The sequence below is a fragment of the Bufo gargarizans genome, chromosome 7 (genome assembly GCF_014858855.1).
Source record: "Bufo gargarizans isolate SCDJY-AF-19 chromosome 7, ASM1485885v1, whole genome shotgun sequence".
NCBI lineage: Eukaryota > Metazoa > Chordata > Amphibia > Anura > Bufonidae > Bufo > Bufo gargarizans.
This window is the reverse complement of record NC_058086.1, coordinates 1,220,426-1,233,198: the sequence shown is the minus strand read 5'-3', so window position 1 is coordinate 1,233,198 and position 12,773 is coordinate 1,220,426.

The window sequence follows — 12,773 nt, the reverse complement described above, 5'->3', positions numbered from 1 at the left end:
TATCGCAGTGTATGTTGCTTTGTTCCTCTGCTCTCATCAGTGTTCCTGGCCGCAATCTTCTTTCCTCTAGACAGGCTCAGTGTCTTGGATACGATCAGCTTCACTTAGCTGCAGCTCTGGTATCGGAGGGATGCTCTCATACCTGGATGCCATCAGATTCTCTGCTCACACAGTTCCTTAGTTTCACCTACCTCTAAGATGGCTGCTCTGTCTTTCTGTTCCTCTCCAGGCTCTGTGTGTACTTCCACATATTATGAATATGGAGATATATGTGCAGTCTGTAGCTGTGTTTAGGAAACAGCAGCATCTTGTGGACAAACAGCAGAATGTCTGTCCTCTGCATCCAGGGAGAGAAGCAGAGAAGGCGTTCGAGTACACTCCACTAGCTGAATTAAATCCAGAAAGCTATGTGTACCATCTGATGTCTGACAGCCAGGAACAAAACCCACCTGATCTGGATTAATAATAGTTGGCAATATTTTTATAAGATGGGAAGCCAATACTTTAGCAGCTTTCTGGTTTTGTTAAATCTTCCCTTCTTTAGGTAACGTAACTATTGTTGCCTATAGCATTTCTTCTGGTAAACTGCCAGCTAAGTTAAAAACATTTGCCATATAGGGAGCTAATGTTTGTTACATACGTTTAATAGTAGGCACTGGAGAACCCATTTGGGCCTGGCACTTTCTGGAGTTTTACCCTGGGTTCAGACCTGAGCGTTCTGAAAGGAGCGCTCTGTATTGTACGGGCGTTTACAATCGCGCATACAGAGACAAGCGAACACATATTGTCGCGCGTTCCTGAATATCTATGTACGGGAACGCGCGACAAAACGCCCCAAAAAAGCTCAAGAACTTGTTTGAGCGTCGGGCGTTTTACAGCGCGATCATACGCGCTGTAAAACGCCCAGGTGAGAACCATTCCCATAGGGAAGCATTGGTTTCTCCTTGTTGAGCGTTTTACAGCGCGTAGGAACGCGCTGTAAAACGCTCAGGTGTGAACTTAGGGTTAAGGACTTAACCGCTTGTATTATCTCAGCCTTTGTAAAGGATACTGATAAATTAGCTAATTCTCTTGAACATATTTTCGTTAATGAAATTGCATCTAAAAACGTGTAATTATGTACGCGTTCGGTTGTTTTACATCTAATGATTTATCTAAATTAATATAGGCTAGCATAATATTTATGGAATTTTTCCGCAATATGTTGTGGATTTACAATTTTTTTTGTTATTCTCATCATAAAGGAATTTTATTTGTGTCCTACTTCTATATCCTTTTAACTTACGTGCTAAAGTTGCACCTGCCTTATTATCATTCAAATAATTTCAGTTTGTTCTCGGTAATATAAGATCATGTTTATACATTAATATATTTTATAGCTTACCTCTAATTCCCCTAAGCTGTTGTGTAATTAATATTGATGGAGATAATTTATTTTGATTTTCTAACATTCTAATCTGTTTTAATAAATCATCTATTTTAGCCCTCCGACACCTTTGTTTTGTTGCCCCATATTAAAAAAATATCCCCCTCACATACTCCTTATGTGCATTCTATATCATACCAAAATTGCTCCTATATTTAGGATGATGTAATAAGACCTCATTCAAACGCCACTGGTAACCTCCTACAGCGCAAGAAACCAACCACGGTCCAGAGAGTTGAACGTTGAGGTGTTTATTGCAGATATACAACACATTTTGGGGAATCTCTCCTCTTCATCAGGTAAAGGGGAGAGATTCCCCGAAACGCGTTGTATATCTGCAATAAAGACCTCAACCTTCAACTGGCTGGACCGTGGTTGGTTTCCTGCACCGTGGGAGAATCAGGTGTTTTGGAAAGTTTGCATCTTCCTGGGGACTTCAGACATCTCCGATAGGAAGACCTCTATCCTTGGCTGCAGATCAACCGCCATCTGGGATTCCAGTATACATCTTGATGAGCTTAATCTAGAGTTGTGCCTACAGTTAGCACAACTTCGCAAAGTGAGCATTATTCTGGAATCAATTCTTACCTGATTTATACAGTATTACCCTATGGTGCACCTTTCTGTTTAAACAGCACAAACTACGCCTGTGAATCTGAACTGGTAACCTTTTGGCACAGTATTTTAAACTTTTTTTTTCAATATAATTTTATTCATTTTTTTCCCAAAATAATGATTGCAAAATCAGTGTTCCAGAACATACAGGACACCAATCATAAGTACAGTATGTCATCACAAAGATGTCTTGGATATGCAATACTGTATTTTTACTTTTTATAACAAGAGAGATCGGCGCATGGTCTGACCAAGTAATCGAATAAATCCGGGCATCTACCACAGTCGGCAGGAGTCTCCCATCAACAAAAAACATGTAAATCCTTGAATATGAAGGGTATGAGTGAGAAAAAAATAAAGTATAATCTCGTTCCATACCATGGCTACATCTCCATGTATCAAACAAGCCCTGAGAATATAAATAATCTATCAAGAGTGTCGGTCTATCAGCTGGGCTGGTGGTATCAAGCTCATTATCCATAATAGAGTTAAAATCTGCTCATAATATTACGTTTCCATATTCATCAGCTTGATGTATTCTCAACACCTTTTTCAAAAAGGCCAGTTGTTTCTTAGGAGGGAAATATACATTAAGGAGGGTATAAGCTATATCTTTTATCATGCATCTCACTAATAAGTATCTTCCACCTGGGTCTAAAACCACTGAGTGCAGCTGAAAGGTCGCCAGATCGTGTACCTCGATTATTACTCCCTTCTATGTATAAGGTGGGTCTCCTGTGCAAAAAGTACATCACATCCCTGTTGCAGAGCCTCCACATCATATTCCGTTTGAAGGTGCTATTTAAAGGGAACCTGTCATCAACTTTATGTTGATCTCACTGAGGACAGCGTAAAATAGTGATAGAAATGCTGATTTATCACAGACACAACCTTTGAAAAGATTCAAATCTACCTGGGAAGAGTCATGGTTATTCATAATCTCCTGCTCTCCCCGACCATCTGCTGATGGTTGGCAGTTCTCTCCTAGAGAGAAAGAGCAAAAAACTTGGTAGAATCCTGTCAATCAACAGCAGGTGGGCGAGAGAGCAGGAATTTATGAATAACCATGACTCTTCTCAGGTGGCCGTGACTCTTTTCCAGGCCAAGTCTGCAAAGATTGTGATGTTGGTTTTTGGCAACCACTTACTTTTAACTTTTAAATAACAGACTGCTGAAATCAACTCACCTGTCTCTACTTTATGTTACCGTTAGTATGGGCAGCATAAAGTTGATGACCCTAGACATTTACAGACATTAGTTTAACAGCCATATCCCTTATTGCTTTTTTTTTTTTTATATATTCCCAGGCCCTCATCCTTCCCTTTCCCCTTTTTATCCCAATCCTGTTAGGCTTCCATAACACCACACATAGGTCAAAACAGAAATAAATTCTGGTATCCCCCGGAATTTGATCTATTCTCTAAGTCAGTCACCTTAGACCTCAGTTGCTGCACTTCCTTCTCCAGTGCCGCATTTGAGGTTACTAACACATTATGTGCCTCATTGAGATCTGCCATCTTAGCCTCAACATGAGTTGTACGTCCGTATAGATCTTTTATAGACGTCTTCATAATGGACACTGCTGATCTCAAGTCCCCTTTTATAAAATTATGTAGAGTCAGGAGCATGTCTCTAAGCGAGTAATTGGTGATGGGCTCATCAGCGTCAAACTGCACACGTTAATCATGTATATCAGGGCTCCCTCTTGTGCTTATTATATAAGATTTTATAACTTGCCTTACATTTGAGGTAGGGGTACAACACTTTGCAGGCAGACATTTAAAGGATTCCCCCAGTTCACCCATCATCACTGGTGGTAGTATACTACTACTCATAGATGTACTATCAGTATGATTAAATATAGAATTTTGTTGGGCCATACTTGATTCCTCTAGCTGCTCCAGGGGTTAAGTCAAATTTGGATCTTTTTCTGCTAAAATCTAATATTCAAGAGGCCATATCTCCTTATCCCACTCCACCTCTGTGTTATCTCCCACTGTGGTAACATTTAGAGAATCTCCCTCACAAACTTCTGGGCCTCTCACGCTATGCCTGATATCAAGGCTATGTCCACCTAGCCTTTTTCCCCACGGCGTTGGTCTGGGAATTGGAACTAACGGTTCAGGTGTTAGTACTGGGGCTGGGTATTCCTCCTCCTTTGTACCCTCCTGCTATGAAGTCGGAAAAAAGTCTGTCATCCTCTTTGGCCCTATACGGGCTCTCCGCTTAACTATTCTAATGGCTTTTCAGCCCTTTATTATGTCTCTTGGGGGGGAGCAAGTTTTGCAACTAGGCAGGGAACGGGACACTGCCACTTATTCCGCTACACCACAGCCTTTACCTCTCCACCCCCCAGCTCCAAAGCCCTTTCTTACACCAGACCACCAAACCTGCGTCCCGCAGTTTAGAGCAGTCCTCAGCGTCTCACCACGCACTTCCACTCCCAGCACCTCATGCCCGTCTCACTTCTCCTCCACCTTGCCCCAGCTTTCACTCACGCTATCCCCACACGTGCTCCAAGGCAGAGATTCTCGGGCACTCACACACTGGCATCAGGTAAGGAGTGAGCATGCCGAGACTCACACAGGCGCAGCCATAACACGCTGCATCCAGGCCCCTCCCCCTGAATGGATAAAACCTACAACTCTGCCCTCCACATTGCCAAGCATCATTACTTCACCTGTCCCTCTAAGCCCTATAGTGCATGTGCCCATCATTGACTTCTATGTTGAAGAACTGGGCACTTACTTCAGAGACAAGATTGGTAACATCTGTCAGGAAATAATCTCCCAGTACCCAATCAGTTTCTGTCTTCACAGGGTTTTTTTTTTTGCCTTCCTCTGGATCAACTTGCGGGATAACAGGCCGAACTGGATGGACAAATGTCTTTTTTCGGCCTTATGTACTATGTTACTATGTTAAAGAGGACCTTTTACGGTTTTGTTTTATTCTAGATAAATACCTTTACTTGTGGGGTACCCCCCACTGATGCTGCCACCCTGAATGTAAAATATCGCTCCTGCGTCCCCCTGTATTTTTCCTGCTCAGTATGTTAATACTGAGCATCGGTACAGGGAGGAGGAGACGCCAGGGTTTCTCAATGGGCATCTCCTTCTTCCTGGCCATGCCGTGATCCAATCACAGCGGAGAGTGTCACAGCCAGGGAGAAGGTTTCTGCAGTGCACAATGCAAGTCAATGGGTACGGATCCATTTTCTCTGGGACAATTGAAAACTGATCCGTCCCCCACTGACTTTCAATGGAGTTCATGACAGATCCGTCTTGGCTATGTTAAAGATAATACAACTGGCTCTGTTCATAACAGATGCAGATGGTTGTATTATCAGTAACGGAAGCGTTTTTGCTGAGCCCTGCCGGATCCAGCAAAAACGCTAGTGTGAAAGTAGCCTACGATTAACATCCTCCATAATTTGAACCTCTCACTCCTGTCTTCAAGACTTTTGCATCTACTCTGTGGAACGCTCTGCCCTGGACAATCAGGTTAATTCACAACTTCCTCACCTTCTAAAGTGCCTTAAAAACACATCTCTTCAGGCAAGCTTATCCTGTTCCATAAACTGACTTCTCCTAGTTTACCCCCCTTCCACCAACTCTTATTCTTCAGAACTGACCACCATCTTCTGACAGTAATCCCCACACCCAAAGCACTAGCTCATGCAGCTCAGCCTGCACCATTCCTTTTAGTTAGCTGGGCCACTTCATATAACAATCAACTTTACCTTTTGCATCACCCCCACTTCCTCATAGATTATAAGCTCTTGCAAGCAGGGTCCTCATCTCTAGTGTTTCAGCTGTATATTACCCTGTAATTTTGTGATGAATTTTGTTTTGTACATGAACCCTAATTTGTAAAGCGCTGCTAAATATGTTGGCGCTATATAAATAAAGATAATTATTATGTGCATTTGAGGCCTAGTTTGGTGATTTATACAGCGCTGGATGACAAATGCAGAGGCTCTAAGGTTAAATAAATAAAAAAAGACACCCCCAAGAAGGGACCCCAATTTAGAAACCACACCTCTCACACTGGTTGTAGTGAACATTTTGACACCACAGGTGTTTTACAGAGATCACTTCACAGTAGATGGTGCAAAGTTAAAATTGAATTTTTACACATATATACAATTTCAGTGCTCAATATGTTGTGCCTAGTGTATGTGAAAAGCAATCCACCTAATTATTATGCTGTGGCCCTAATCTTTTGCTGGACATACCACAGTTAAAGCATTTTTAAATCATGTTTTTGTGTTGTCATTTTCTGAAAGCTATATATTTTTTTTCTAGCAATGGTCTTACATGTGGGCTCATTTTTTTTGCAGGATGAGAAGACACTTTTATTGGTACTATTTTGGGATACATTTTAACGACATTCACCTGATGGGGTAGATCATATGATAGTTTTATGGAACTAGTCGTTATGGACATGGCAATACCGAATATGTCTCTTTTTTGTTATTAAAAATGGCTTGATGAGGGGAAAGGGGCACTTTTTTACTGGAAACTTAATTTTTTTTTATGTATGGTACATGTCACAGGTTAAGGGGAAGGGAAAACACCAAATACACACAATGAATAGACAACAATCTAGGCCTCAAAAGCTAAGGAAGAGGGATGGTGACCTCCTAGTAATCCCTAGGCCTTTCCCTAACTCCTGCCAATATGAGCAGATCCTGATGGTGGAAATACTCATACACCGGAGACCTAAAGCCCTGCTAAAACTGACGATCCCTATGTGAGAGACAGGATTTTATTTTGTCTCTCTTTGTTGCAGTACACATTATTCTCCAATTAAATAAAATCAATTAAATGCCTCGTGTACATTTTCTTTGTTCTAAGATCATTAGTGAAAGAAAGGAGGAATTAAGTTGCTAGTTTCAAATGTGCCAATTAATTAAACTCAGGAATAAAGTTAGCAAACTACTCCCTTTTTGTCACAGAGCCAATAAACTTTCATCTAGAACCACCCTTTTGTCTACCTCATATTGCCTATATAAGTGTATGTAACTGTAATAAAGGACGGCATATTTTCCATGATACCAGCCTTTATTGGTCTCATTGAGAAAGCTGTATGAGCTCATACTAATAATCCTAACTGATTTGGAGCCACACAAAAGAAGAAGTGTGTCGTAGAACAAATTGGCGCCCAATGTGGGGCAGACAGCTTGCGTAATTTCCAATTCAAACGCCAGGAGAGGACTTGCGTAAAACCATCAGACGAGGCAAAAGCTGCAGCAAGGTAAGAAGCTTTAATTCTTACAACCCCCTCTGAGTCTTTTGCCCAAGTGATTTCTCAAGAGTTGAATTGGTGTTATCGCAATATAAGGGTTCAAATTATAGCTGATCTGCCTTATAGCAAAAGAACCTGTTGAAATATTCCTTCTTTGTGTGGTGGGACATGCTGGAACTAAACGGAAGTTGTTAGACAGCTGAGTCGGATATCCTGTGACGTAGAATTGGATCCCAGCCAAGTTCTGACGAGAATCTTGAGGAAAGGGTTAACACCAATTGTCATAGGCGATTGGATGTGATTAAGATTTTGTATCCCGGTGAATTGACTAGGGGTCTTCACCAAGAGAGATTGTGGCTCAATACTATTATATATCGTTTGATCTATATGGATATTGGATATCGTTTGATCTTTGTGCAACTACGCTTAAGTTAGCGGGCTCGATAATAATTAGCAATTGTTTGATCTTAGTGTAACTACAATAATGGAAAATTCTAATGTTGCAGGACCAAGTGAGGAGATGTTAACAGCAGCTCAGTTGATGAGAGAAAGAGAAGGAAAAGTTTCAGTAACTAAGTTAAAATCGTTCATGCAGGCAATTGGTATGCCTAAAACTGGAAGATTAGATTAAATTTTATGGAAAAATATATTACAGGAAAATAAAGGTTGGTTGAGAGATAATAATAGGCTGGTGCAAGCAGAGTTATGGTGGAAGTTGTCTGCAGATGTGACTGATGGAAAGTTAAAAGAAATTAAGAATGGACAATATTAGTATAGTAAAATGGAGGATTTGGGTGTGGTAGGGAACAAAGAACAGGAGAGTCTGCCATGTGGCATCCCTTCCCCCACCACATCTGTTGTAACTTTAAAAAGTAATCCTGGGTCTTGTGGTTCATCAAACAATACTATTGCTTCTTCTGTCAGCCCCTCCTCTACACCATGTACTGGAATGTGCTTATCAGTACCTCCCACTGTGCCTTCTGCTCCCTCCATCCCTTCCCCCAAAACTGCTTCCTTAGAACACCAACCCTCTCCTTATGGGGGATGGGAGTGTGTGTGCAGACACAAAAATGCTGAGATGAGTAACATGTGTGTTGTTTGTGGATCTCAAAGACAGGACACAATTCCTATCATAGTTCCCAGCACTGGATAATATCCAGTGATGTCTGCCAATAACCCTTCCCAATTGTATGTCCCAACAGTTAAAAATGTACCTGCAGTAATTGCCCCTATGATGCCTACTAGAAATATTCAAGACCAGTCTACTCAATCTAGGAATACACCCACTTTAAGTCCGATTTCAGACTTGAGTGGATTTCTATCACAGGAAAGTATGGGATATCCAACATCATTGTTGGATATGCGAAATCTCATGAACCCAGTTTCCCTTGCTCTATCATCTACGCCAAATCCACCCGACCAAATATATCCTATCGTACACCCAGGTACCTAACCCCTAGAGCTGCTCCTCTCAGAGGTCCAAATGACATCCCTGATGAACCTGTGTATCGCTCTTGGTCCCCTAGTGAGAAGCTGGCCATGATGAGTAGAATCCCCAATCCAGAGGACTTACCCATGCCGTTCTGTTGAGAGTTAGCAAAGATACGGAAAGCTTTCTCATGTTGCTGGAGGGATTTAGAAGATTTAGTTCAGTGTAAAGCTGGTGACTCCTTCTCTCAGATTATAGCCTCTGCAGTGGGATCTTATGAGGGAGATGATACTACTTTGTTGTCCGGTGAGCAATACATAGTGAAGCTCACGGAATGGGGGAGAAAGCGATTAGGTGATCAGTCTGTTACGTTGTCGGATATGCATCAGGATAAAATGGAAAGTGTGGAGACATTTTACACTAGACTCCAGCAAAGATGGGTGGATTTGGGCTTGAGTATACCTCAGACATGCATGAGAGAATTTTGAGTGCTGCTTTTGTGGATGGTCTTAGGGAAAGCATTTGCAAGGGTCTGGTATCAGCTAGGCCTGAATGGAGAACTATACAGCCCTCCATTTTGTTACAAGTAGCAAAGGGGGTAGAAGCTGAATTGAACAAAAGACCTAAGGCGGGTGTGGCCACTTACCAGCCTTCTCCCCAATAAGGGGGAAGGAAACCAAGGTATCTCTTAAGATGTTATAACTGCGGCAGGGTGGGGCACTTTATGCGGGACTGCCAATCTCCTAACCCATGGGAGGAGGAGAAAGCTCAGCCCCCTCAAGTGCGATGCCCATAGGGAGTTGGCAATCCAGAGTCAAATGCTGTGCCCCTATTAAAAATTCAAACCTTAGGGCCTGCCCCAGTTGTCTCCTTGGCAATCAATGGGGGGGGGGGGGAGCCCCTTTTTGATTGACACTGGAGCAGCCAAAACAAGTTATTCGCAGCAAACATGTAAAAAGATCCCTCATGTCTAAGGATAGTATTCCATGTGTAGGAGTAGATGGTAATGAGGTTCCTACTCCTCTCACAAAGCCAATACAAATTTAATTTTCCCCAAACCAACAAATGCTAAGTCGTCTCTTAGTCAGTGACACCGCCCCTGTTAATTTGCTAGGAGCAGATTTGTTGAAGAGAATATATGCGCAGATAACATATCTTCCTGATTGTACTGTGAAGTTACAAGGCAAACTAGGAGAAGAGGATATATGTCTCTTAGTGGCCTGTGATTATAATCCATTCCACATGTACGTGTCTACACTCTCTGGAGAGGGCGTGTACCTTCTGCTGCAACAATTACCTGAACATTTGTGGGCCTCCAGACCTACAGATGTTGGCCATTTATCTGTCGCTGCAATGATGGTAGAACGTAAACCTGATGCTCCTTTACCTCGAAAGGCGCAGTATTCCCTCAGTATACAACAAACGGATGCCAATCACTAAAATAGTGCATGATTTTGTCAGTAATGGGGTACTAATTGAAACCACCTCTCCATGTAACACTCCCTTGTTCCCCATTAAGAAAAGGGAGGAAAAAGGTCAGCCAGTGCAGTATAGAATGGTACATGATCTTAGGGCTGTTAATGAGGCTACAGTTTTTAATACCCCTGTGGTACCAAACCCACATACGTTGTTGGCACAGATTCCCCACAGTGCTACCCATTTCACTTTGGTGGATCTTGCAAATGCATTTTTCTCAGTTCCGTTACATCCAGATTGTAGATATCTTTTTGCTTTCACACATGACAGGAAGCAATACACCTGGACGGTCTTACCACAAGGTGCACATAATTCCCCCAGTATGTACAGTACTGCCTTAGCCCAGGTTTTAGCGGATTGGCCCATTCCATCTGAAGGAGTTGTCTTACTTCAATATATAGATGACTTCTTTGCTGCCCGGGAGAGGAGGTGTGTAAACAAACTTCGGTGTCTCTTCTCACCTTCCTGGCTCAAAAATGGCTGTAAAGCTTCCCGCAAGAAGCTTCAATTTTGTTGTACCACTGTCACTTTTCTAGGGCACTGTATATCTTCTGGGGTTAGACATCTCACCCCAGACCGTATAACTGCAATCAAACAAATTCCTTTGCCTACTACAGTGGGGGCTCTGAGAATTTATTTGGGTCTAGTCTCATACTGTAGGCCTTGGATCAGAAAGGCCTCTGCTCTTCTGCAACCCTTGTATGATTGTCTCACCTCTCTTCCTTTTTCATTAACAGATAAAACAGATAAGGCCATGGAGAACTTTCATACATTAAAACTAGTCATCAGTTCCACACCAGCATTGGGTCTACCAGATTACAATAAAGATTTCAGACTTTATTGCACTGAATGTCTTGGCCATGCTTCAGCTGTTCTCACACAAGCTAGGGCTGGCCAATAGCGTCCAGTGGCGTATTACTCTGCCAGACTTGCTAGAGGAGCGCCATCTTGTGTCCGTGCGGTAGTGACTGTACAACTCATGCTTGACAAAAGCTCTGAGATTGTTCTCAATTATCCAATTACTGTTTTTAGTAGTAGTAGGAGTCATCTAGCTGAATATCTTCCTGACCTGGAAGATAAACACGACTGTCTCCAATTAATGTCCCAAGAGACAGCAGGGTTTGATCACGTGGTAGATACTCCCTTAGAAAACCCAGATTTAGAGCTCTTTGTGGATGGATCGCGGTATGGTATCCAGGGAAAGTTTTATACTAGGTATGCAGTTGTCACTCAGCACGATACAATTACCTGTCCAGATGCAGCATAATAGTCTTTCAAAGTACGTTATCCGTCTTACAAACAGACTGTCTAATGTGTATTCCCAAGTTTTTGCTTCTCTTCCAGATCCAGACAGCATAGAGGCAACTCATTCTCTACAACCAGGAGATTGGGTAGTGGTGAAACGACACGTGCGAAAAGTCCTAGAACCACGATTTGAGGGTCCACATTAAGTACTGTTAGCCACCGCCACTGCTGTCAAGTTGGAAGGAAAGCCAAATTGGGTCCACGCATCTCACTGCAAAAAAGTACCAGAACCTCAAGTGCTGGAATGACTGCAAGGGCCGTAATATTTTTTGCATGCCTTACTGTTCATTTTATATTGTACAGGGGAAAATGCACAAATCAAGTCCCAAATTCCGTATTTAGAGCAATATTAATACAAGGGAATCAGAGTGTAATTGCATATGTATCTCCTACAGCTTCACCTATGATTGACAGAATGGCTTTAGAGACAGGGTTTTCAGACACAAATGTATGGCTAGAGTGGATCCGCTATACGGTTCTTTCCCAGAAGCGATCCAACTGCATAGCATGTGCTGCAGCTCGACCTCATTTGGGTACAGTACCTTTCCCTTTGAGTGAGGTTACCGATCCTGAGGGTTAGAGTGCATCCTTAAGATGCACACTGAAACCATTCCCAGTAATGACACCTCCCGCTGCAGAACATTAGAATTACTTTATCCTATTGTTCATGATAAAGATCATATGGGTTTCGGTATAACGCCATACCCTGGAGATTATACCTGTTTCAATCGTAACAGTACAGGCAAAGACATTGGTGTTTTCCCTCCAGGATACTGTTCCTATAACATCTATTTAAATGAGACAAGTAGTGACTCTGATGCTTACCCTGACAAATGGTTTGTCCACCAAGATTGTCAACATTCAGATATCTGGTGGTTGCGTGGAGACCTGAAGCTCTGACCCAGGATACGAATGGAATGGATTGGCCAATGTACCTTGATTAAGGTGCTGATGCCATTTGTTCTATTTTCGACTCTTGAGTGGGATCAAGTCAATAAGCAAACCAGTGTACGGTCACGGCTAAAGGAGGTCACTCTCTACATCTTTTGATTCTCATGTATACATAGATGCTATAGGAGTCCCTAGAGGAGTTCCTGATGAATTCAAGGCTGGAAACCAGATAGCTGCTGGTTTCGAATCAATATTTCCCATAATTGGCGTAAATAAAAATGTAGGCTGGATTAACTATTTGTACTATAAATCAACAGAGATTCGTAAATTATACTCGAGATGCGGTAAAAGGAATAGCAGAACAACTGAGCTCTTCATCGGTGA